Consider the following 24,162-nt stretch of genomic DNA (forward strand, 5'->3'; position numbering starts at 1 on the left):
CGGCCATATTTCAACGTATATTGAATAATATTATCAGAAAATATAACCTGAATTTATTCTGCCTAAATTATATAGATGAGATTCTAATATTTTCTTCAACATTTGACGAACATATAGAACATTTGGACAATCTCTTGAATGCAATATGTAATGAAGGATTCAGACTTAAATTTATCAAGTGTAATTTTGCAGAAGAAGAAGTCAAATATTTAGGACATATTGTAGGAAATAATACAGTACGACCTATAAATGACAATTTAATTACCATTAGGAATTTTTCTCCACCAGATACTCGGAAGAAGATAAGGCAATTTTTGGGTAAAGTTAATTTTTATCACAAATATATAAAGATTCAGCTAGATTATTAGAACCGTTGCATAATTTACTGAGAAAAGATGTAAAATTCAATTGGTCATTGGCTTGTCAGGAAGCTTTCAATAAGGTTAAGGACATCCTTTGTTCTGAGCCAATTCTTGCAATTTTCGACCCAAGTGCCTATATTACTATATATACTGATGCCAGTATTCAAGGAGTAGGAGCTGTTCTGAAACAAAAACAGATTAATGGTGAAATGAAACCCGTAGCGTATTTTTCTAAAAAACTGAATAAATATCAAAAGAACAAGAAAGCAATATTCCTAGAATGTCTGGCAATTAAATTTTGGAAATATTGGCTAATGGGACATAAATTTATTGTTGTTACTGACCATAAGCCATTAGAAGGGAAAGAATTTCGTACTGACCAGATGAAGAGCTGGGTGACATGATTAATTTTCTATCACAATTCGATTTTGAGATTAGATATGAACCAGGAAAAGGAAATGTAGAAGCAGATTGCCTTTCTAGAAACCCAGTTCTGGAAGAAACGGAGAATATGGACGAATGTATAAGAACAGTCAATTTGGTGGAATTAAATGAAATAAAAAAGATCAACAGAATAATCTCTCAAGGATAAATAGTATGAGAAAAACGGTTGTAGAGAAAGAGATACATTACAAATTGTACAAAAATAACAAAAAAATAATTTTGTCTAATGATTTTGGAAAAGATTTGATCAGAAAAGTGCACAAGCCTTATGGCTATATTTGTGCTAGTAAGATAAATAATAAAATCAGGAAGTTTTATTACATTCTTTTCTCCACAGCTCCATTTCTCTTTTGCGTTCAACAGTTAAAGGTTGGGCAGAGGTTTCGCAACACGGACCTGGAATTTACTTCCTGGTTTAGCGCGAAACAGCTGTCATTCATATTTTTGTTTTTGTTTTGAATTTATGTATGTGAATTTTAGTTGTAATTTTTGTTATGATTATGATGAATAAAGATTGATTTGATTTGATTTGACATTCAGAACATGGATTCACTGACAAAAGAGGTTTGTGGATCATGTGACATATGTTGTAAAAATAAAACGAGAGTAGGTCAAAAGTATGGTCTCCTTTCTCAACTGGGCCCAGCAAAGGAACCATTTGAAATAATGTCATTAGACACAATTGGAAGTTTTGCTGGAAACCGCTCTTCAAAAAGATACCTTCATCTCCTAGTCGATCATTTTACTAGATATGCATTTGCGAGCACTTCAAAACACCAAACAACTGAAGATTTCATCAAATTAATTAATAAAATTCAAGATAAACGACCGATCAAAACACTATTAACAGATCAATACCCAGGAATAAATTCGGAAAAATTCAGACAACATATGAGAAGTTTGAATATACAATTGATTTTCACAACAGTAGATTGTCCTTCTTCTAATGTTCTGAATGAACGACTGAATCAGACATTAGTGAACAGAATAAGGTGCAAACAAAACGAAACGAAAACTAGGGCATGGACGAAAATAGCCGATGAATGTATTGAAGAATACACTAGAACAGACCATTCTACAACGGGATATAGCCCAGAATATTTACTTTGTGGCAGAACTGATCCCATTGCTCCAGAAGAATTTATAGAAGAGAGAAATTTACCAAAAGATAGGGAAATAGCATATAAAATTCTTTACGCTATCATGAATACAATAAAAATCTGATCGACAAGAATATGAAACATTATGATTTTAAAATTGGAGACTATGTTTACGTTGAAAATAAATCAAAATTAAATAGAAAAAAACTAGATGAAATAAGAATAGGACCTTTTCCAATAGTGAAAAAAATTTCTAACACTATATATGAGATAAATATTGGAAATAAAAGAAAGGACAATAATTATTTTCATGTAACTAAGTTGCTCCCATGTGAAAACGCAAACATGTAATGTAACATGTAATATACTTTGTGTGGGGGGATGTAAAAATAAGACTGTTATTTTTAGGGAAAACAACTTTATAACTTCTATGTTCTATGATCTATGTTCTATGATCTACGTTCTATGTCTGAGATTCTAACCTAAGACTAGTTCATGTGGTATTTGTGAGTTATGTTAGAATCCCGAAGAAGTGGCATTGTTTTTGATTTCTTACAGGTTAGTAAGCTATTTCTTTTTATTTTTTTTATTTTTATTTTATTTCTTTGTATTACTTTGTATAATATTATTTTTTTTTTGTATGTTATTATGTTATATTTTAAACTAAACAAAATGAATCTTACAGATTCAAGACATCAAATCGTCTATTCCTTTGATTATAAAAATAAGAATTGATTACATTCTTATAAATATGTCTAACTGGAATTTCATTGATAAATTAAAGAAGCTGATTATTTCAGATTTATAGATATTCATTTCATATTACAGAATCGTTTTTTATGAACTTTATTTTATAAAGAATTTTTACGTATCTTTGTATTCTCAATCTCAATCAATTTAATCATTCGGTTTCATTTTGTAATAAGAGACTATGGAAGAATATGTTCAATTGTTGAATGGAAATTTAGGAAATTAAAAAAACATCCAAAAATTTGATTATCTTGAATCGAATTGATTTATTTTGATTCTGAAAGTTACGATTGAAATTGAATATAATTATTATAATAATTTTTGTAACTTGAAATCGTACTTATAAACTTCAACCTTATATATCATGTATATCATTCTTTCAGATTCAATTTCGAAACGTAGGTATCTTGTATCTAGTGCCTCGAACACTGATGTTGAAATAATTTTGTATTTGATTATATTTCATTGGGTATCTTGTACATCATTGTCAGTGATTGCAAGATTTTGGCAATATTTGAAGTTATTTGGGAAAAGAACTATTATGAAAATGAGGAATTTCTGAAAAAGAAACACAAATCGGTAAAATCTTTTCTGATCGGACAAAAAATCTTATGTACACATTTATGTGACAGTTAGTTCTTCATTTTATACTATCGTTGAAATAAATGAAGTACTTGTTTGAACAAAATACATACAGAAGCAGGTGTAAAGGCCGTAAAGAATAAAATCTCAAAATTCCATTAGTTTAGTATAGCGTTGGCCAATAGTCTATCAAACAAAAATAGTATTATTTACATGAGTTAGGTAAACGATAGTGAAAATTAAAATAATAAGAATTAACACGTATAAGGGTCAAGAAATTGATACGCACCAAAGTTCCATTATTCCATATTTTCATTCGAATTCTTATTGCTCTGATACTTGCCTAAAGAAATATTTCAGTAGGCACTTAAAAAACAACGACAGAAACGAGGTTTACTATCTTTCTCACCAGATAAATATTTTCTCCGAATACTGCCTTCTTTGCGGGTTGGGTAGGTCATAAAAAGTCATAAAAGCTCTTTGGGATTTGCCAAAAGAACGGTTCTATTAGATTGGTTCTTGTTTAAAAACCAATTTTATCTTGGAAATATGTATTTAAAACAGAAAATGATTAAAATATGAACTTCAACTCAAATATACATTGGAATATGCAGTTATGCAAATTCATATTCATCCGAAGCCTAGTTATGGTTGAGCCAAACTCGTCGGTTTTGTGATCAAGGAAATATTGGATAATTTTTTCAAGATATTCTGTTTGAAATTTTATGTTTTTGGTTGAGCTATCCACATAATATTCATTACGACTCTTGAAATTGTTATTTAACATCTAAAGGCAACATTTTATTGAGATTGAATCAAAAGTTTCGAAATCTTCAAAGAAAAATTCGAACGCCTATATCTACGAGATTCCTTGTTGGATTTGGACAAACTAAACAGCAACATTCGATATTCGAAGATATCCTGAAAATTTCAAGTTTGAATATGAATGTTAAAGTGAGTTTATGATGCTTTTCCAATCTAGTAGCTTATTTCCAAGGTTCAAATTGTATATCTTATACTTGCGAAAACTTCAGTGTTCCGGTTACCAGGGGTGAATTAGCTAATTATGAAAATTTAAAATGGCTATATCTTTTTAACAGGGCCCAATCGGAAAAAATGGTAAATGAAAAAAGTGTTTCTTTTGACCTCAAGAATCTTCGGTTAAAATATATGTACAAGTCAAAAACTCACCCTGTATACTCACTAAGTCCCAGTTGCTTGATATTCCTCTTGAGATTTTTGGGCAGTATTCCAGTTAATGAGATGATAATAGGAATAGTTTTCGTTGATATCATTCCCCACCTGAAATTCGAGGTCCCTATATTTTGAAATTTTTTCGACCTCCTTTTGACGCAGATTGTTGTTATTTGGTATTGCTACGTCAATGAGTAATGCTGTCTTTTGATGTTTATCGACTAGTAATAAATATCTGGTCTATTGTGAGGGACTGTTTTATCAGTCCAAACTGTACGATCCCAATACAGCTTATAGCGTTCGTTTTCCAGAATGGTCTCTGGTCGGTACTTGTAATATGGCATTTTTTCAGAATGAATTAGTTTTAATATGGTTGCCAATTCTTGGTGTAGTATCTTTCCTACTGCATCGTGTCTCTCTTTATATTCATTTCCTGCAAACATTTGACATCCTCCCGTGATATGTTGTATTGTCTCATTTGTTGGACACCCATATCGGCATTGATCGTCAGTAATAGTTCGATCCTTTATGATATGCCTGCAGTAATTTCTAGTTGAGAACACTTGATCTTGGATGGCTAAAAGAAAACCTTCCGTTTCTGGGTACATCCCACCTGATGCGAGCCAATAGTTCGTCGATTCAATGTCGACATGATCCTGGTTCACCTCGTTGAAATGTCTTCCTTGCAGGGGCTTCTCTCTCTATCTTTGCAGTTTTTCTTGGATTGTCTGGTGGTTGTATGACAATTGCTCCTTGTGCAGTTGTGAAGGTGTTGATTCGTCTGCTTCACACAGTACTTTATAGATCTCTGACGTGCCTGATTTGTCTTTGAAGTATGTTCGTAGACATTCAATTTGACCATGGGCAAGTTCCATGATCTCTAGCAGACCTCTGCCTCCTTTATTCCTCGGCAGTGTCGTCCTCTCAATGCTACTTTTCGGATGGTGCTTGTGGGCTTTCGTCATCAAGGTTCTCATTTTGCGTTGCAGGTTTTGCATATCTGTTTTGCTCCATGGAATGATACCGAAAGAGTATGCGAGAATTGAACATGCATATGTATTGATAGCTCTCGTCATGTTCTTGCTGTTCAGGTTTGTTTTTAAAATTTTGTTGATTCTCCTGATGAACTCAGTTGTTAAGTCTTCCTTCATACTTTGATGGTTTATTCGTCGGTTTTGTTTCATTCCTAGGTATTTATAAAGATCGTCCGATTTCATTGCTTCTATCTCCTGTCCATTGGAGATAGCTATCGGTTCATCTTGGATTTTTCCATACACTACGCTAATCGTACGACACTTGTCCAATCCGAATTTCATCCCCACGTCTTTCGAAAAATTTTCCACCCGTTTGATCATAATTTGCAAGTGGTTTTTGTTGCCTGTTATAAGTTTTAGGTCATCCATGTATTGCAAATGATTGAGTGCAATAGTATTTCTATTTCCTTTGACATTGAAACCTTTTTCAGTAGCATTCAGTTGTTTAGAAAGAGGGGTTCAGCGCCAAGCAGAACCATAAGGGACTCAATGAATCTACTTGGAAAATTCTCCTTTTTATTGGAATTTCTTTAGTAGTAATGTTCGCAGTAGAGAGTTCGATATTCGTTCTTCAGTTGCACATTGCATACTTCAGAAAGTTTATTGTAATTGGATCGATCTTGTATATTTCCAAAATTTTTGTCAGCCACCCATGTGGAATAGAGTCGAAGGCCTTCTTATAGTCAAAATATGTCATAAAAAGATTTTTGTGTTTTTTGAAATCTTGCATATGATGGAATATATTATCAGCAGTCCCTTCGATCCTAGTGCATTCTTGGAACATCCTTTCTGCTGTGCTGTCATTATGTCTTTTGTCTCGCAAAGTTTGTATATACGAGATGCTAAACATGATGTGATGATTTGATATATTGTTGGTAGGCATGTAATTGTAATTGTAATTGGTCTGTATTTTGATGGATCCGCTGTGTTGCAGATCCTTCGGTAGGAGGTAAGCGGTCCCTGTTGTTAAAAATTTGGGCATTTCCGTTAAATTACTCAAAACACCTTTTATGGTTTCAACTAGCCTGCCGTGTATACACCAAAATTTTTTCAACCAAAAGTTGTGGATTCCGTCTTCTTATCAAATCAGCCTGGGAGTTGTAGGGGTTTGATGTAGCTAGTTGATCTGTCCAGAAATTCTCAATATCCTCGACGGTTGGATAACTTTCTGGTGGTTCTGACATATTATTGTTTATCATTCTGTAGAATTTTCTTTCGGAGTTTTCGAAAATCATATCATCCTGTTTTCTTCTATGGCTCTCGTTGTATCTTCTGAGTCTTTTGGAGTACACACTATGTTTTTGTTTCAATGTGTCTTAAATTTGTTGAGCATTTTCATTGTTTGGATCATACGTTGTATGTTGCCGGTGAAGATCCATTATTATATTCACTATTTTTTGTAGTTTTCTAGACGGCGAACCTTTTGCAAATTGGGTGAGTCTCCAAATATCTTGGCGGATGCTATGGACTTTGTCTTTTAGCCTTTTTTGCCAATGTGGTTTATTTTGATGTTTTTCCCTTTCTTTATAATTATTATTATTATTAGTTTTTTCGAAAGACATGCTAACTCGAAATTGGCCTCAAATTCATAATTTAATTAGCCACGAATTGAATTCCATAATATCTCGGATATCTTTTGCATTGTTTCAAAATATCTCTCCGAGGTATCACCGAATTCAATTCGTGGCTGACTAAATTATGAATTTGTAGCCAATTTCGAGTTAGCACGTCATTCGAAAAAAATTGATAATCTCTGGATCTGGAATTTCAATTTTTGTTCTATAAAAGCAAATTATACTCCAAATTGAACAAGCTGTTCGATATTGTTCAATTCATTCCTTCAAAAAAACAGCGGTATATTTTTTTTTCGAAATATTTGAGATGTGGCCGAATTGCACGCCACTGGTGTTCCCCCAAAATCGAAAATATCTTCATAAAGTAGCACTTAGGGAATAAGGTAGACATGCAAAATTTCGTTTGAATCCAAGCTTTATTATGGAAACTATTGCATGAAAATGATTTTTCTTGTAAACTTCAACACCCTGTATCTCTCTTAGAAACCGGGATAGAGGTATATCGGGTGTCCCAAGGTGAGTGGCCTATTAGATTATTATGGAAACTATTGATGGTAAAGATTTCAAATTTTGTGGATAGATATTTGGCCATGTAAGGTACATTTTTAAAATAATTTCACATTTCCAGTGTTGCCGGATGTACAACAATTTGGCAACAACTTTGTTATTTTAAATGGGACATCCGGTATTTCTATTTTTTTATGATACTCCATAAAATATTAAATCTATTCACTCTTACTTTTCCATCCCTATCTTCAACGGTTTTTGAGTTATTAATTATTTTTCGAAATTTTAGATCAAATTGGCGTATTACGAAAATGACTCTAGTTCGCTCAATATTTGAGATTTAAGTCTGAAATTTTGCAAGTCGTTAGATATTGATTTGATCTGTGTAACTGCTTTTCAATTATGGTTGTCAATAATACAGGACGGACCGAAAAAAATCATCATTTGCCAAGTTCCAAAATTGTAAAAGAGTCTATTTTTTCAAATTAGACACCTAGTTTATTTTTCAAGTTTTGGAATCAGGACAACACACTCTACAATTTTTCTATTCACGTCCCTATACCTATCTCAACTGGATTCCGAGTTATATGCGTTTATTAGATTTCACATTGATTCAATAAGCGTTAATTTCTTTTGTATTGTTATTTTCTCTATGTCGTTCATAGATCGATATATCAATGAATCAGTTCAATCCATAAATGTCAAAATAAACAATTATTGCCTAACAGGTGTTTTGTTCCGAGGTTTTTCTATAAATAATGGCTCAAGAAAGATATACACATATAACGCATATAACTCGGAATCCAGTGGAGATAGGTATAGGGACATAAATAGAAAAATTGTAGAGTGTGTTGTACTGATTCCAAAAATTGAAAAATAAACTAGGTGTCTAATTTGAAAAAATAGACTTTTTTACAATTTTGTAACTTGGCAATTGATGATTTTTTTTGGTGCGTCCTGTATTATTGACAACCATAATTCAAAAGCAGTGACACAGATCAGATCAATATCTAACGACCTGCAAAATTTCTGACTTAAATCTCAAATATTGAGCGAACTAGAGTCATTTTCGTAATACGCCAATTTGATCTAAAATTTCTAAAAATAATTAATAACTCAAAAACCGTTAAAGATAGGGAAGAAAAGTAAGAGTGAATAGATTTAATATTTTATGGAGTATCATAAAAAAATAGAAATACCGGATGTCCAATTTAAAATAACAAAGTTGTTGCCAAATTGTCATACATCCCGCAACACTGGAAATGTGAAATTATTTTGAAAATGTACCTTACATGGCCAAATATCTATCCACAACATTTGAAATCTTTACCATCAATAGTTTCCATAATAATCTAATAGGCCGCTCACCTTGGGACACCCGATATAATATACATTTTTCCGAATCAGGACAACGAAGGGAATATTCCATTGAATTTTTAACGATTAAAACTGATATACCCTGTATATTTGAAATTTTTGTTTTTCAAAAAGATATAATAAATAGGTACCGAGTTGTTTATCAGTCACTTTTAAGCTTTCTTAGACTGAAAAAACGATGTCTGATTCTTGATATCGATTCATCTACTCCAATAGAACTGAATCCAGACTCTCAGCACGGTCTTGCCGATACAAGACATGCGATGAATATTGGATTTCTATTATATCGAATATTTCCCTCCTGTCAAAAATTCTATGTATATGGAGAACAACTATCGAAAATTACAGCGATAATTGCATTGTAGGAAGCGAAACTGCACTGCGGTAATTGTTCTGTTCATAGATGCATAGTTTCTATGCATCTTACACAGTTCGAATCTATGGCAATTCCATTCTACATCAGTTTGACAAGTGATGTAACAGTTTATTCGGGAAATATTCCCCCGAATTACACTCGTGCATCAAAATGACCGGATAATTTCGCATTCCAGCGTGTTTTCTTTGAAAAACTGCATTCGGTCATTTTCATTTTTGGAGAAAGAGCCCGACACCGAAGGTGGAGGTGAACTCATGCAGTTCTTATGACAACACGCTGTCATGCAAAATTATCGGTAATTTTGATGCACTTGTGCAATTACCTACGATAATTGCATTGTAGGAAGTGAAACAGCACTGCGATAATTGTTCTGTTCATAGATGCATAGTTTCTATGCAACTTACACTGTTCGAATCTATGGCAATTCTATTCTACATCAGTTTGACAAGTGATGTAACAGTTTATTCAGGAAATATTCACCCGAATTACACCCATTACATGTACCCTCAGATATTGGGGACCCGGGGCCCTCAGATCTGTAGTCGCGAAAAGCTTTTAATGTTTGTGGCTAGCAGCGTTGCCAGGTCGACAAGCCTAGAATATCGTACCGCGTGTTTAAAATTATCGTATTTTATCGTACACATTATCGTATTTCACTGATTTTTATCGTACACATTCGAAATAAAGGAAATTTTTGCGAGAATATGACAAGTTGTGGAAAAGGATGAAAATACAAGCAATGTATCGAATAAGTAATATATTTTTTATTTAGACGAAACGGTTGATGAATAATTAATTAATTATCAGACAAGATCAGAAAATTTATTTTCCTATTCACAGATTGTCGGTATTTTCACTTTATTCAGAATAAACCTTAATCTAATGTCTCTTATGGTTGAATTTTACTTCATCAATAGGATAGATAGTAGAGATGCGTACAGATTCGAAAATAAAACAAGAAATTTTTTAAGGATATCGTGATAGAATGGATCGAATATTACTTATAACATCGTGAAAATTGTTTCTGTTATTTTTGTTTTTTTTTTCAGAAATTACTCATTTTCATAAAAGTTCTTTTCCCAAATAACATAGAATATTGCAAAAAACATGCAATCGTCGACAAAGATGTAAAAGAAACCGAATAAAAAATACCCAAATACAAAATTCTTTGAATATGGGTGTTCGAGGTACTATAGGTATACGTTTCGAAATTGAATCTGAAATACTAATGAAAAATACGTTTTTCGGAAATAATTCAATGATCCTATTATTTAATGATACCTATACATATACTTAGGGTTGGAGTTTGTAAGTACGATTTCAAGTAACAAATTTATTTTGATAATTATATTTGACTTCAATAGTCTTTCTGAATTAAAATGAATGAATTTAATTAACATGCATTGTCATGTATTTCTTTTTCATATCAATTCAATTAAATATCTCTAGTGTGCTTTTTTGCAGATACGCCCTTTTCAATTGAAATGGCAGTATATTTTTGATGGTCTTTGTTATGTGCTTTCAACAATTGAACATTTGCTCCCATATCCACATATTATAAAATAATATGAATCCAAATACTTGAATTGATTGGAAATACGAAGAAATTTCTTCGTAAAAATTCTCTATAAAATAAGGGTCATCAAAAAAACGATTTTGTTGTGTGAAATGAATATATTCAAATCTGAAATATTCAGCCACTCAAATATGTCAATGAAATACCTGTTACAACAATTTTTTTTCACTAAACAGAATACCAAATATGAGATAATGGTATATTTTCAACTGAAGTTTGAACACCATCTGTTTTTAATGAGGCACCTACCCTTCGGATATTCCATGATTCTTTGTATTTATTTTCAACCGACAGTTTTATGATTTTATTATGTTTAAGTAGGTTCGTTCTTCTAGATCCACGTAGAACGTAAAACCCCAATGAACTATGAATTGATTCATCGGAACATTCTAAAGTCTAGACATTCCCAACCGTCTCGGTTAGATTTTTTTAAACTACTAAAATCTACCAAATGATTTCTTCCTACTAAAAACTTCATGAAAATGCGACAAATCTACTGAAAGAGAAGATTTCTACTAAATCTGGCCATACTCAGTTTCATTATATTTTTAGTATCTATGGAAATTTCAACTCAAATGATAGGTACACTGAAATTATCGTACAGAACTCTATTATCGTACATGCGGTATCGTTCATAGTACCGAGAAGCAAATTATCGTACAAAACGATAATTATCCTACGAACGGCAACGCTGGTGGGTAGTATTTTTGAGCATACAGTAGAGTGCGCGAACGTGTGAAAAGTTCGACCAATCAGAATAAAGCTGCGCCATGCTCAAAGAAAGAGATAGTAGTATTGTCTTGTCTCTTTCTTTAGTTTGCTGTCGTACCGTACTGTGGTTTTCTATGCTTCCATATGTCATAATTTATGCCGCCTTTTTCAGTTTGTGGATTAACGAAACCTATAATTGGTAGTTTGTTTATTTACAAAACTATATCAATTTTATACATCGTTGAAGCCAATATTTATTATTAACTTTAGTCCCACCTTGTTATTAACTCGTTAACCACTAACTTGTGATCAAAAAGCGAACCATCAACAAATAGAACTCGATATGAAGATGATGTCCAAAATTTTATAGTAGAAAACGAAGAAAGACAAAATCCCAATGTTTCAACCGATCAGAGTAGAAAACAAGGGGTAAGTCATCTAGAATTAGCTATGGTGATGGAAAAACTTAAATGCTTCTTATAGATTACAAAAGAACGAGCACATATGCTAGTGAATATGTTAAATGATGATAATTTGGATAAGATCTTCAGAATAATGGAAAAGGCTGTTAGTGAACAGACTGAAGGTGCATCAACCAGTAAAAAGAGGAAAATTGATAAGCAATCGTATTATCCCAGCAAGAAGTAGTGGTGTGGGTACATACGAAGGTACTCTCTAGTTTTTTTTTTTTTTAAATCTCCTATCTGATAAAAAAGTCTTATGTAAATATGGCAACTTACTTTGGGCAATTATATATATAAATATGTTTTCTCATAATCTAGGGTAACCAGCTGTATCTCGACCAATACTTTTGAAAATCATTTTGATATGCCAGCCCAGAGATTGACAAAGACCATCTAATAGAAGCTATGAGGAATCAAAATATATTTTTTCGGCAACCGTCCGGGAAGTGCTCACTTCCCGTACCCTCTTTTTCTGAGAAAGTAGCATTTCCCGGCCTATTCCGGAAAGTACGTACTTCCCGGACTAGGCCGGAAAAGAATCATAGAATCCATAGCAACCGAGATAACGGCTGACAGTTCATATGAAATTAGTTGTCAAAAATTTGCATGCTTTTTGATCGCAATCGCAATAAAATATGGAAAGCAGCAGCGATGGGGTAATTTTACATGGTTGCCGAAAAAATATTGTACGCAACACGCCCGAAAATGTTTTTTTTGGACTCGCAGACTCGCTTACGCTCGTCCTGGAAGTCTATTCGTCCAAAAAAAACCTATTTTCCGGACTTGTTACGTAAATTACTATTTTGGACTCACAGACTTCCAGAACTCGCTTACGCTCGTCCTGGAATTTTGTCTATTCGTCGAAAAAAACCCTATTTTCCGGACTTGTTACGTAAATTACTATTTTTTTAAACCAGTAAAACGATGAAGGAAGAATAAATTTCAAATATGTAATATATGCAGTTTTCCAATTATTGTGCTTTTTCACTTGAATGATTATTTAATTTTTATTCAAATTTAAATGTGTATTTGTGATCTTTGTGAATTGGTGGAAACGCCCCAGTGGTGAAGGTTTTCTTCGCTTGGTTATTTCCTTCACAAGCTCCCTGAACCATGCAATTCAAATAAATATTATCAAAACGAAGTTTTTTTCATACCTGCCCCTGCCCATTGTGATGTAAAATTAAATTTCGATTGAAATTTACGTCAGTTTTTTGTTCCTAATATAGCCCGAAAATGGTTTTTTTGGACTCACAGACTTCCAGGACGAGCATAAGCGTAAGCGCTTACGCTCGTCCTGGAATTTTGTCTATTCGTCCAAAAAAACCCTATTTTCCGGACTTGTTACGTAAATTACTATTTTTTTAAACCAGTAAAACGATGAAGGAAGAATAAATTTCAAATATGTAATGTATGCAGTTTTCCAATTATTGTGCTTTTTTACTTGAATGATTATTTAATTTTTATTCAAATTTAAATGTGTATTTGTGATCTTTGTGAATTGGTGGAAACGCCCCAGTGGTGAAGGTTTTCTTCGCTTGGTTATTTCCTTCACAAGCTCCCTGAACCATGCAATTCAAATAAATATTATCAAAACGAAGTTTTTTTCATACCTGGCCCTGCCCATTGTGATGTAAAATTAAATTTCGATTGAAATTTACGTCAGTTTTTTGTTCCTAATATAGCCAGGAACTTAACATTTGAAGGTATCAAATATTAACTATTTTCATTGAACATGACAAAAAAGCCAAATGTTCTTGGAGGTTTGAATAAAAATTACTTGATACATTTTCTTCATTTTGATACAACATAAATCTAATAATGAAGGTAACTAATGTTTTGGCAAGTGAATTGCCAGTAAAAATTTTGCATATTGATTAGGTATCGACATCTACAGAAAATATATATTACAAGAATAATACTTGATTTGTAGAATTTTCACAGAAGTGTTGGACTGAAAATTCACTTCGTCCCATGTTTCTTTATGTCTACCGTTCCTTTATCAATTTCACTTGTTCAAGCTAATTTTCCTAGATCTCAGGTTTATCGAATCCATACCCATATGATAGAGAGATAGACCTCTAAACAAACTTTCCAGTATGAAGTGTCTGGGATATATAAGCATATCTAGTTAATAAGAGTGCTGTTAATAAGTAATTAAGAAAAACCCCTGTTAATGTATGTAGGGTTTTTATATCGTTGTCTAGGGGTTTATATAAAAAGGCCGCCGGAACTCAACTATTGTTTATTTACACAATTTACAATTCAACTTCAATTGAATGTACAGCCACACTTTCATCTATTGTCTGATTATTCGAGTAGATCCGTCTATATCTAACGTCGAATTATCTAACTAGCTGCGTCTAATATAATTTACGTCGAATCATATGCGTCTATCACGTCGAATTCTTCAACCTTTTCCTTCTAATCTCTAACGTCGAATACTAACTATGTCTGTCTATTCTTTTTCGTTGAATTCCACCCTCGTTCGTCTGTATCGTACCTCAGTCCTTAAGTCTCAAGTACCTCTTCCCCTTACGTCTCCCTATATCGATAAATCTGCATGGTTTACGTATCGTCAAGTCAGTAGCGTATCATTCGTTTGGGTTGGTTAAGAATTCGGATCCCACACTCGGCCATCCTACAGTGAATCCGACTTGGATTCATACTGTATCCAAGGCTTCATATACTCTGAACAAGTTGATGTCCGAATGGGTCCTTCGTGGTTTCCTATCAAACTACGTCATATCTATCATTTCTCTTCACTTTGATCACTTCGTATGGTCCTAAAAATTTCTTATGCACTTTTAATCCTACACCAAATTGAGTTCTTCTAATAGAAACTTGGTCACCTTCTTTGAAAAATACGGCTTTACTCCTTTTTCCGTTATAATTTTTATTTTCGACTTTCATTAAGTGCTGCTTATAAAATTCTTCCTTTTTTCTCATCTTAATTCTTCGAGCTATTCTCACTCTGTCTAACAATCCATTTTTGTCAAGTGGTTTTTCTCCATGTTCCTTTTCCGGTTTTATGCATATCGGTTCTTCATCTTTTTGTATTATATTCATCTTAGTATCAGTAAACTCCTTCTTTTTTGGTTTATCATCTCCAATAATTCGTTTCTCTAACTTTCTGAATTTTCCATCGTCTATGTACGTCAAATCAATCTCATCGTCTACTATGCTCTCATCAACTCTAATACTCATCAAGAATTTTTCTTCCATTTTGTGTACAACTATTCCTTCTTCTCTTATGAGTACTTCTGCTTGCTTCAATATATTATTTCCAACTATAACTTGGAAATCCATAGCCGGTTTAGGTAAAATGTAAAACAATATATCAAATTCTTCGCCGTCTATTTCAACTTTTTTTCTGATTGAACCTAATGTTTTGACTCGATTTGATCCTATTCCTTCAACTAAGATCTTATCTTTCGAAAGCAAATCGTCTCTGAAATACAATTCGTACACGTCTTGTCTAATGGCGCTTATGTCACTGCCGGTATCAAATAATGCTAATAATTTAATTTCGTCAAGAGTCAATTTAATTGCATTTCGCGGTACTATATTCATAGTATTAACATTAGTAGAAGTATGAGTTTGTTGTGAAATTTTGTCAGGACAGTTCGATGATAAATGACCAAATTTCTTACAACTAAAACATTTCACGCCTTTAGTCTTGTCTGGACACTCCTTGGATATATGACCGTGCTTCCACAATTATAACAAAGTTCTTGCTTATACCTCCTATTTTGATAACTGGTTTCATCTCTATAATCCTTCTTAAATTCATTTCTTTCGTCATGTGTCATATCGTCTCTTTTCATCTTGAGAGGTTTGATACTTCTCACTACTATACTAGCTAACTTATATTAGCTCGACTAGCTATTTCCCTCATGATCAATACATATTCTTGAACATTTTCGTCATGTCTTTTCTCTCTGAACATCAAAATTTTATGTATTTGTGCACTATTTACATTGACTTCAAACTCTTGAATCAATCTTCTCTTCAAAATACTCCAAGTTCTAATACCTTTTTGAGATTGTATAAATAGTTTTGCAAGACCTTTCAAAGATTTCTTTGCAAATATCCACTTTTGCAAGTCATTCCATCCCGTCACTTCTGCAATTTCTTCGAAATCCTCGATCCACTTTTCTATTGGATAATCATCTTTTCCGTCAAATGGCCTAATACTATCTTCTACGTCTCGAAAAGTCAATGAAAAACTCTCTTTTTTCATAATTTTCCGTCTATTAAATTTGGCATGTCTTGAAAAATATTTCTCGACGTCACTGTTTTCCGTCTCGTCGTCATTTTCGTCATCTCTCTCTGATTCGTTGGAATCCTTTTCTAAATTTCCGTCATCTACTTCGAATTTTATTGAGAATGAGCATATACGTTCGATAATTATGTCATGGGTACCACTATAATCCAAACCAAGCATATTGGAAACGGTTATCAGGTCTGGGAGTCTTAGTTGTTTATGAACGTCTTGTACTTTCGTCAAGTGTTGGTCTGAGTTTCTGTCCCACGCAAAACCAGAAAATTTACGTACCGCTCTACGGACCTTACGCGGTTCGCCTTCATCACCGTAACAAATAAAATGCAATGCTTTGACAGCAGATAATTTAGCATTGGATATTTGATTTTCAATTATTGTTATATCGCCCAAAGTTGAAATTTTTAATAAAAATTACTCGATCAATATTCAATGAAAAACTGAAAATTCAAACGAACTAAAACCGCCAAATAAAAACAGAAAACTCTAAAATCAATACTAATTCGATTATGCTATCTCAACTTAAAATTATCAAAAATTCGTACTAATAGCGAACGTTAAATGGCTGTATATTCTCACAAAATAAATCAAATCACAAATATCGACAATGTTCAAATGCAAATTCAAAATTCAAAAGTATTAAAAAAACAAATATAAAGCCTCTTCTTTGGTCGTCTTCTTCAACAAGCCTCTCAATATGGAAATTGGAAAGATAAACGTCCTACCTTGAAAGTCTGCATACAATTTTACCATTCATCCTCTGATTACTGCGGAAAATTAATCTCGTTTCGGTCCTTTCGTCTACTGGATCGAAACTCTCTCGTCTACACCTCTGGTACTAGCTTCTTCCTTATTCCCAATTGTTGATTGACTCACTGGCAATTCTTCCTCGTCGCAAATTCTGGACACTTCTACGTCGATTTCGATGTCTTCTCCAAATGATTCTTCAAAATATTTGGTTCTCTTCTTCTATCCCGGACGATGTAGGGGTTTTCCAATTTTATCCCGTCGATGAAGAGGTTTTTTCACTTTTATCTCGTCGATGAAAGGGTTTTTTGCTTCTATCCCGGACGATGTACGGGTTTTCTTTTTTTATCCCGGTTGAGCCCCCAAAATGTAGGGTTTTTTTATCGTTTTACATCGAACCATTTAACTTTTTCCGTCTAATCTCTAACGTCGAATACTAACTATGTCTGTCTATTCTTTTTCGTTGAATTCCACCCTCGTTCATCTGTATCGTACCTCAGTCCTTAAGTCTCAAGTACCACTTCCCCTTACGTCTCCCTATATCGATAAATCTGCATGGTTTACGTATCGTCAAGTCAGTAGCGTATCATTCGTTTGGGTTGGTTAAGAATTCGGATCCCACATGTATTTTCTTTCACAGTTAACATCGATAATCTATATCTTTCAGTGTAACTGGCAATTCACTCACCTGCCTCTCAGTTAAACTGATTATTAGATGTATTAATCATCGAAACCAAGAAAACTTTCCAGTTATATATTGCTTTTAAATTTAATATTTATGACACGTCTATTTGCAAATGAAATTAAGGATTTCCCAAATAATCTAATCAGTATTCAAATTGCGATTTATACATTTTTTGAATTTGTTCGTAGATACCACTCAATCATTCACATATTGTTCATTCATTAATTTCTTTTCATTAGAAGAATTCGTTGCTGGAAAGTCGTGGATACCTTTACACAAGTTATTATCTGGATGCTATATTCTTAGTACCCATTTTTTAACTCTCAAAAGCACTAGCTAAAATACGAGCGAAGGGACAGGAGGGAAATATTCGTAAGTAATTGCACAAGTGCATAAAAATTACCGATAATTTCGCATTCCAGCGTGTTTTCATTGAAAAACTGCATTCGGTCATTTTCATTTTTGGAGAAAGAGCCGACACCGAAGGTAGAGGGCTTTTTCTCCAAAAATGAAAATGAATTCATGCAGTTTTTATGACAACACGCTGTCATGCAAAATTATCGGTAATTTTGATGCACTTGTGCAATTACTTACGACTATTTCCCTCGTCGTAATTTGCACCGATCAGAAACGCGCAATTTTGAATTACAAATGGTTTCTAGGTGGAAAAACTGTTTGGCAGGACCTGTCAGCAGTTTATTCGCGTTTACCCGCGGCAAAACTTGACAGTTGGGTTCACCAAAAATTACAATACCTTTGAAAACAAACGTAATTATAATCTCCAAGGACACCAGAAAACGACGCTCAACAATTTTTTCTGATTTTATTGTCAAGTGCTAGTTAGTCAGCGTATATTGTGAAAATGAGTCGCTTTGGAAGCGATTCTTTGTCTAATATTGATCTGGCGATTGAGAAAAGTATACCGTATAATACCCTCAGAACCCATACTTCAATATGGAAACAGTTCATGACATTCTGCAAAGCAAAGAACTATAAGCTTATGGAAAACACAACTTTAGAACAACTAAACCTGATTCTGAAAGATTGGGCGTGGAATATGAAGAAGGAAAACGGTGAAAATTACAAAGAACTAGTTGTGAAGACAATGTGGAACACCGTTGCAAAAAAAAATGCAAGAAATGTATTTTGTGAAGTGGAAAATAATTTTTGACCCATTTAAAGACATTATCTTTAAGTCTAGTAGGGAAGCTCGTAATGCGAAAAGAAGGAATTTGCAGACGTGTGCAAATAAAAGGAAGTGCAGCTCTGCTTCATTGAAATTGGATGAGTATTATGCAATGGTTTCATTATGGGATGAAAACACTCCAGCAGGACTCCAACGGAAATTTTACCATATCGCTTCAGTGGAACTTGCCTGGAGAGGTGGAGAAGCAGTAAACTGCAAAGTTCATTATTTTAAAGAGGAAGTGGATAATTCTGGGATAAAAACAGGTAGAATACACATTTTTTTAAATAACTGATTTTCAAGAATCCAACTTTTTACGAAGAGTAGAATATAATCGTTTCTTCAATAAAACGGCACAGGGTGGAGAAAAAAAAATGGCCGAAAGTAAATGGCTGGTCCCTAACACGAAGAAGCCAACCTTTTGTCCAGTCCGCCTATTTAAAATTCTGATGGTTAAACGTTCAACTAGAATAACAACTGATAGATTATTCTTAACGATTAACCCATCATGGAACAAAGAACTTTCAAGTGGATGGTACAAAAACACTCCAGTGGGAAAAAATGAACTTTCGAAATGGACTAAAGAAGCGGCAGAGAAGGCAGGATTGAATACAAAAGGTATAAAAATAACAAACCACTCTATGCGGTCGACAGCAGTCAGTAACTTAGCTAAAGCAGGGGTAGGTGAACAACAATTAATTTAAATTACTGGCCACAGTTCAGGCAACTCAATGAAACCTTTTCTGCAAATGGATAATGAGCACTACTCCAACATCATAAACACCCTCAGAAGTGACGCCTCAGAACCTCCAGCTAAAAAGCAGAAAACAGAAGATCCTGCAGTCACACCTCCCGCTTCTCACTCAACAGATTACATTAATGATGTACCTACACCCCACATCTTCAATGAATCTACAAAAGTTTCAAACAATATCCCTACCGTGTACCAAAATTGCAATTTATATTTTAATTGTACCATAAATAATTAAATTTGTAGTATTTTGGATGAAATAAAATTGAGTATCTGTTTTTCAGTTTTCAAATTAATACCTATACATAGGTAATGCATGCAGAATAATCTGTTACTCAGGAAATAGTCTTGCAAATACCATTCGGGCATCTAATTTTTCCTGTGAAAAAAATCGAAAAAACACATTGCAAAGTAATATTTTTTGACAAAAAGCATTCGTGCAGGTGAAAAAATCCTCGTCTTCGACTCGGATTTTTGTTGCCACCAGCACTCATGCTTCTTGTCAAAATATTACTTAGCAACGTGTTTTTTCGATTCTTTTCGGAAAAATTAGATGCCCTTATGATATTATTTACGATAATTGCATTATAGGAAGCGAAACAGAGCTGCGATAATTGTTCTGTTCATAGATGCATAGTTTCTATGCATCTTACACAGTTCGAATCTATGGCAATTCCATTCTACATCAGTTTGACAAGTGATGTTACAGTTAATTCTGGAAATATTCCCCAGAATTACACTCGTGCATCAAAATGACCGGATAATTTCGCATTCCAGCGTGTTTTCTTTGAAAAACTGCTTTCGGTCATTTTCATTTTTGGAGAAAGAGCTCGACACCGAAGGTAGAGGGCTCTTTCTCCAAAAATGAAAATGAACTCATGCTCCAATACTGGGGGTACAAGAAGTGGCGCCCAAAAATACTACCCACAAACATTTATAGCTTTTCGCGACTACAGATCTGAGGGCCCCGGGTCCCCAATATCTGAGGGTACATGTAATGGGGCCTCGCAGAAGCCCTAGAGTGGAGCACCAGCTTACAGACCATACACAGAACCTACGGAGGTTAAATGTACCCCCATGCCTATTGAGACACCCTTCAGGGATCGAAGATAGGAACGAGGGCAAAAAGTGGGAATGAACTCTCATAGAAAAACTACTCTCACGGTAAAGGTTATGTCGCAAACTCCCTGAATATTGCATTTTCGCAAATTAGCTATATTCATATGATCGACTGGCGATGGTGACACTATCAAATTGAGATTCTCAATAACCTTCAAACCTCAGCATCATAGTCCTACTTTCACCTGAATCAAATTAACCAAACAAATCCTTCCCCATGATATCAACAGACAAATAAGGTCTTGCATCACCGATAACATTTGACAGTAAATAATCCAAATTAATTTTTAATGATGAACTTTGAATCGAAGAATTTCCACCCATTAGTGAGTTTCCCGATTTAACGACTGGTATTCACATTTATGGTTTGACATCAAACATGATTATACTTCCAAATTTATGTTATACGTAGAGTCAATTCTTCAGCCAATTTCAATGAAATTTGTTATAGAGTATCCTATTTGGATTTTAGAGTCCTATACGAATTTCAGATTTTCGAAATATCGAAAAATCTTGAAATTCATTAAATAATCTAGCCTTCCATGGCTACACCTATGAGTTCAAATAGCTTAAACAAGTTACCGAAATATTTTTTGCCAGGTTTTGCTCTTGCCAAAATAGTCTCAATCACAAAAATTTGGAATTGAAAACCCTCAACCTCTCTTATACAATCGTTGTTCACCTGTATTTTATGAATCGAGTCCTCCTCAAAATATTCGAATGTAGTTTCCAGTTCGGTATCTGAATCAGATTCGGAAGCAGAAATCGAGGTATTCTAACAAGAACACAAGTAAACTAATTGAATCAAAACAACTTGCCTTTTATCTAGGTCCACACAAAATTCCCACCCAGATGTGAGACCTACTTCAGGACATAAATTGAAATGAGTGATTTACAACAACCCCCGAACTTCAATACAAAGAATACCGAAACCGATCCCATCGATTTCTCAATATGCGCACGCGAATGCTGGGCATTTATAACCCAAGTGCAGTATCCAGCAATGTCTGGCATCGGAGCTGCATCTCAATATGCGCCCGGGCGCATATTAAGTAATTCTCTTGGCTCTAGGCGGTGAACTGATATTAACCTGAACACAAGTAATCAACATCACGTGGTCGGACTTGGCAACAGGAGGATGGAACTGTCCGCAACTGCTCATCGCTGGTGAAAATTAAGTCGAGAGTTGAGGGAATTCGAGTTGAATCAAGTTTGAATTTACCACCATGTCAGAGAAATGTGTTGCAGAGTTATGCAGTCCGGATGAATCTAGTAGAGGCCATTGAGGATACTTGAACTTTCACAAATAATTGTGGAAAGTTGAAGTCCCCAGCCAAAACGAGTTGGGCTTCAGTAGCAGCTAACTGACTCACATAAAAACTGGTCATCTGGGATGGTTGAATTAGGGGGTCTATAAAATACATTACAGTGCAAGGAGAATGAACTAGACTTCAATTTTAAAACCGATGTATCGATGTTGGGATACTCAAAGCGTAATGGCATAACCGAGAATCTGCTGAGAAGTTCAGATTCAATGTAGATGCATAACACTCTTTCACCGACACGTTTCATTCTACCGGGACGTTTCATTGTGCCTCCATTATTCTCAACTAAATAGTCAGGGATTCTAGAAATAAGATAAGTTTTAGGTACAAATATGAACGACGGATCAATCTCATCAAGGGTTAAAACAAAATCGTCAAATTTTGTCATAAGGGAAGTAAGGTTCGTATCCAAAAGTTGGCTGTCAGAAAAACCATGAACTAGTTTTTTGGAGGCATAGATTAAACTTTTTCCGGGGATCCTCGAATACATGTACTTGTGAGATTGCGCCCACCCGAGGCCGAGCGACTCTGCAATTCTTTTCTCAAATTCGACAACCATATTTAATATTTATATTTTTATAAATAAATTATAATATTTATATTATATATTTAAAGATTTTTGATTCCATATGTTCTCAATAACGCCTTTTTTGAGAGTTCTCAGAATCTGATATTTTCTAAGAGTTGTGATCTGTTTTTAAAAATATCAACATATATAATGGTCATTTCCAAAATCGATGAAGAAAATATTTTATGAAAAAAGTAAAAAGTATAGAAGTTTATGTAGCGAAAACCAGACCAAAACCAAATTGAGAGGAATATATACTCACAGTGAGAATCCTTACATTGTAGATATTAGGAATTTATAAAAAACGTCTTTCTCTCTGTTGATCAACTGAATTATGATGTACCGAAAATGAATTGGTGTATTCACTTCAAATTTAGCACATTAAAAATTGGAAATATTGAAATGATGTTGTGTCAAATTTGACATTGAAATACATTACTAGATTAGATTACATTATGGCCAGTTGCACCATATGCCCAAACTCTCTCTCTCTTCGTCAGCCTATCCACTCGTGGATGTAGTCCTCTTTCATACCCCTCCATGCTGTCCTTTCCTGAGCTATCTGAAACCATCTATTTACTGCTTATTGTTCTATATCGTCAAGCCATCTTCTCTGTGGTCTACCTACTCTGCGTTTGGTCGTTCTTGGTCGCCAGTGTGTTACTTTGTATGTCCATCTCGATTAGTCTTGTCGAGCCACGTGTCCTGCCCACTGCCCAAACACTGATTAAAAATTTAAACATTGATTACTTTCTGACTTCCTAAGACTAATCAGAAAGGAATGAATTTTTAATTTTAATCGACGTGTAGGCAAATGGTGCAACTGGCACCAGTCGATTTTACAAGTTTAGGATCCTTATGGCCAGTTGCATCATTCGCCTAATCTTTGACTAAAAATTCAAACATTGATTACTTTGTGATTTGTCTTGCAAAATAATTTAAATGACATTTAATATGGCCTAATCACCGATTGCACTAAACAGGAAAATTTGGACGTTTATTTTCTCGATTAGTTTTAAACTAATTCTGCGCATAGACCTCATATCAATTTAATAAAAAAAATAATAGTGCCTTTATTGCAAAAAAATATAATACATGATATGTGGGCGGAGTCTAGCTTGAGCTACTCTACTCAACCCCAAAATGAAAAAAAATTAAGGAATTAAATATTAAACAAGTATCCTGGAAAATACTTATAACAAAAAATCATATATTTAAACAAAAAATAATAACCCTGAAATAGCAACAGTGAACTCAGATCAACAAATCATCTCTTCCCTCAACAAACCTTACCTCAAAATCTTCCTCAATGATCTCACAGAGACCACCCCACATGAATAAGTAAACATTATGTACCTTCAATGCATTATAAGTGAAGGAGCGCTGAAACATGGCTGAACCGAATCTAGGCAAAATAAGCCTTTATCCATGCCTAATGGCAACTTCAT

At 34.0% G+C, this 24,162-nt stretch overlaps 1 long non-coding RNA gene across 1 annotated transcript; it reads right to left on the reverse strand.

Annotated features, from left to right (window-relative positions):
- Positions 1-244: 244 nt before the first annotated feature.
- Positions 245-23,431, reverse strand: LOC123684106. The gene is made up of 2 exons (XR_006748103.1): positions 22,977-23,431; positions 245-544 (listed from the first exon to the last, which is right to left on the reverse strand). It is a non-coding gene; the product is annotated as an uncharacterized LOC123684106 (long non-coding RNA).
- Between the last annotated feature and the right edge of the window lie 731 nt (positions 23,432-24,162).

This window comes from Harmonia axyridis, chromosome 7 (genome assembly GCF_914767665.1).
Source record: "Harmonia axyridis chromosome 7, icHarAxyr1.1, whole genome shotgun sequence".
NCBI classification, from domain to species: Eukaryota; Metazoa; Arthropoda; class Insecta; order Coleoptera; family Coccinellidae; genus Harmonia; species Harmonia axyridis.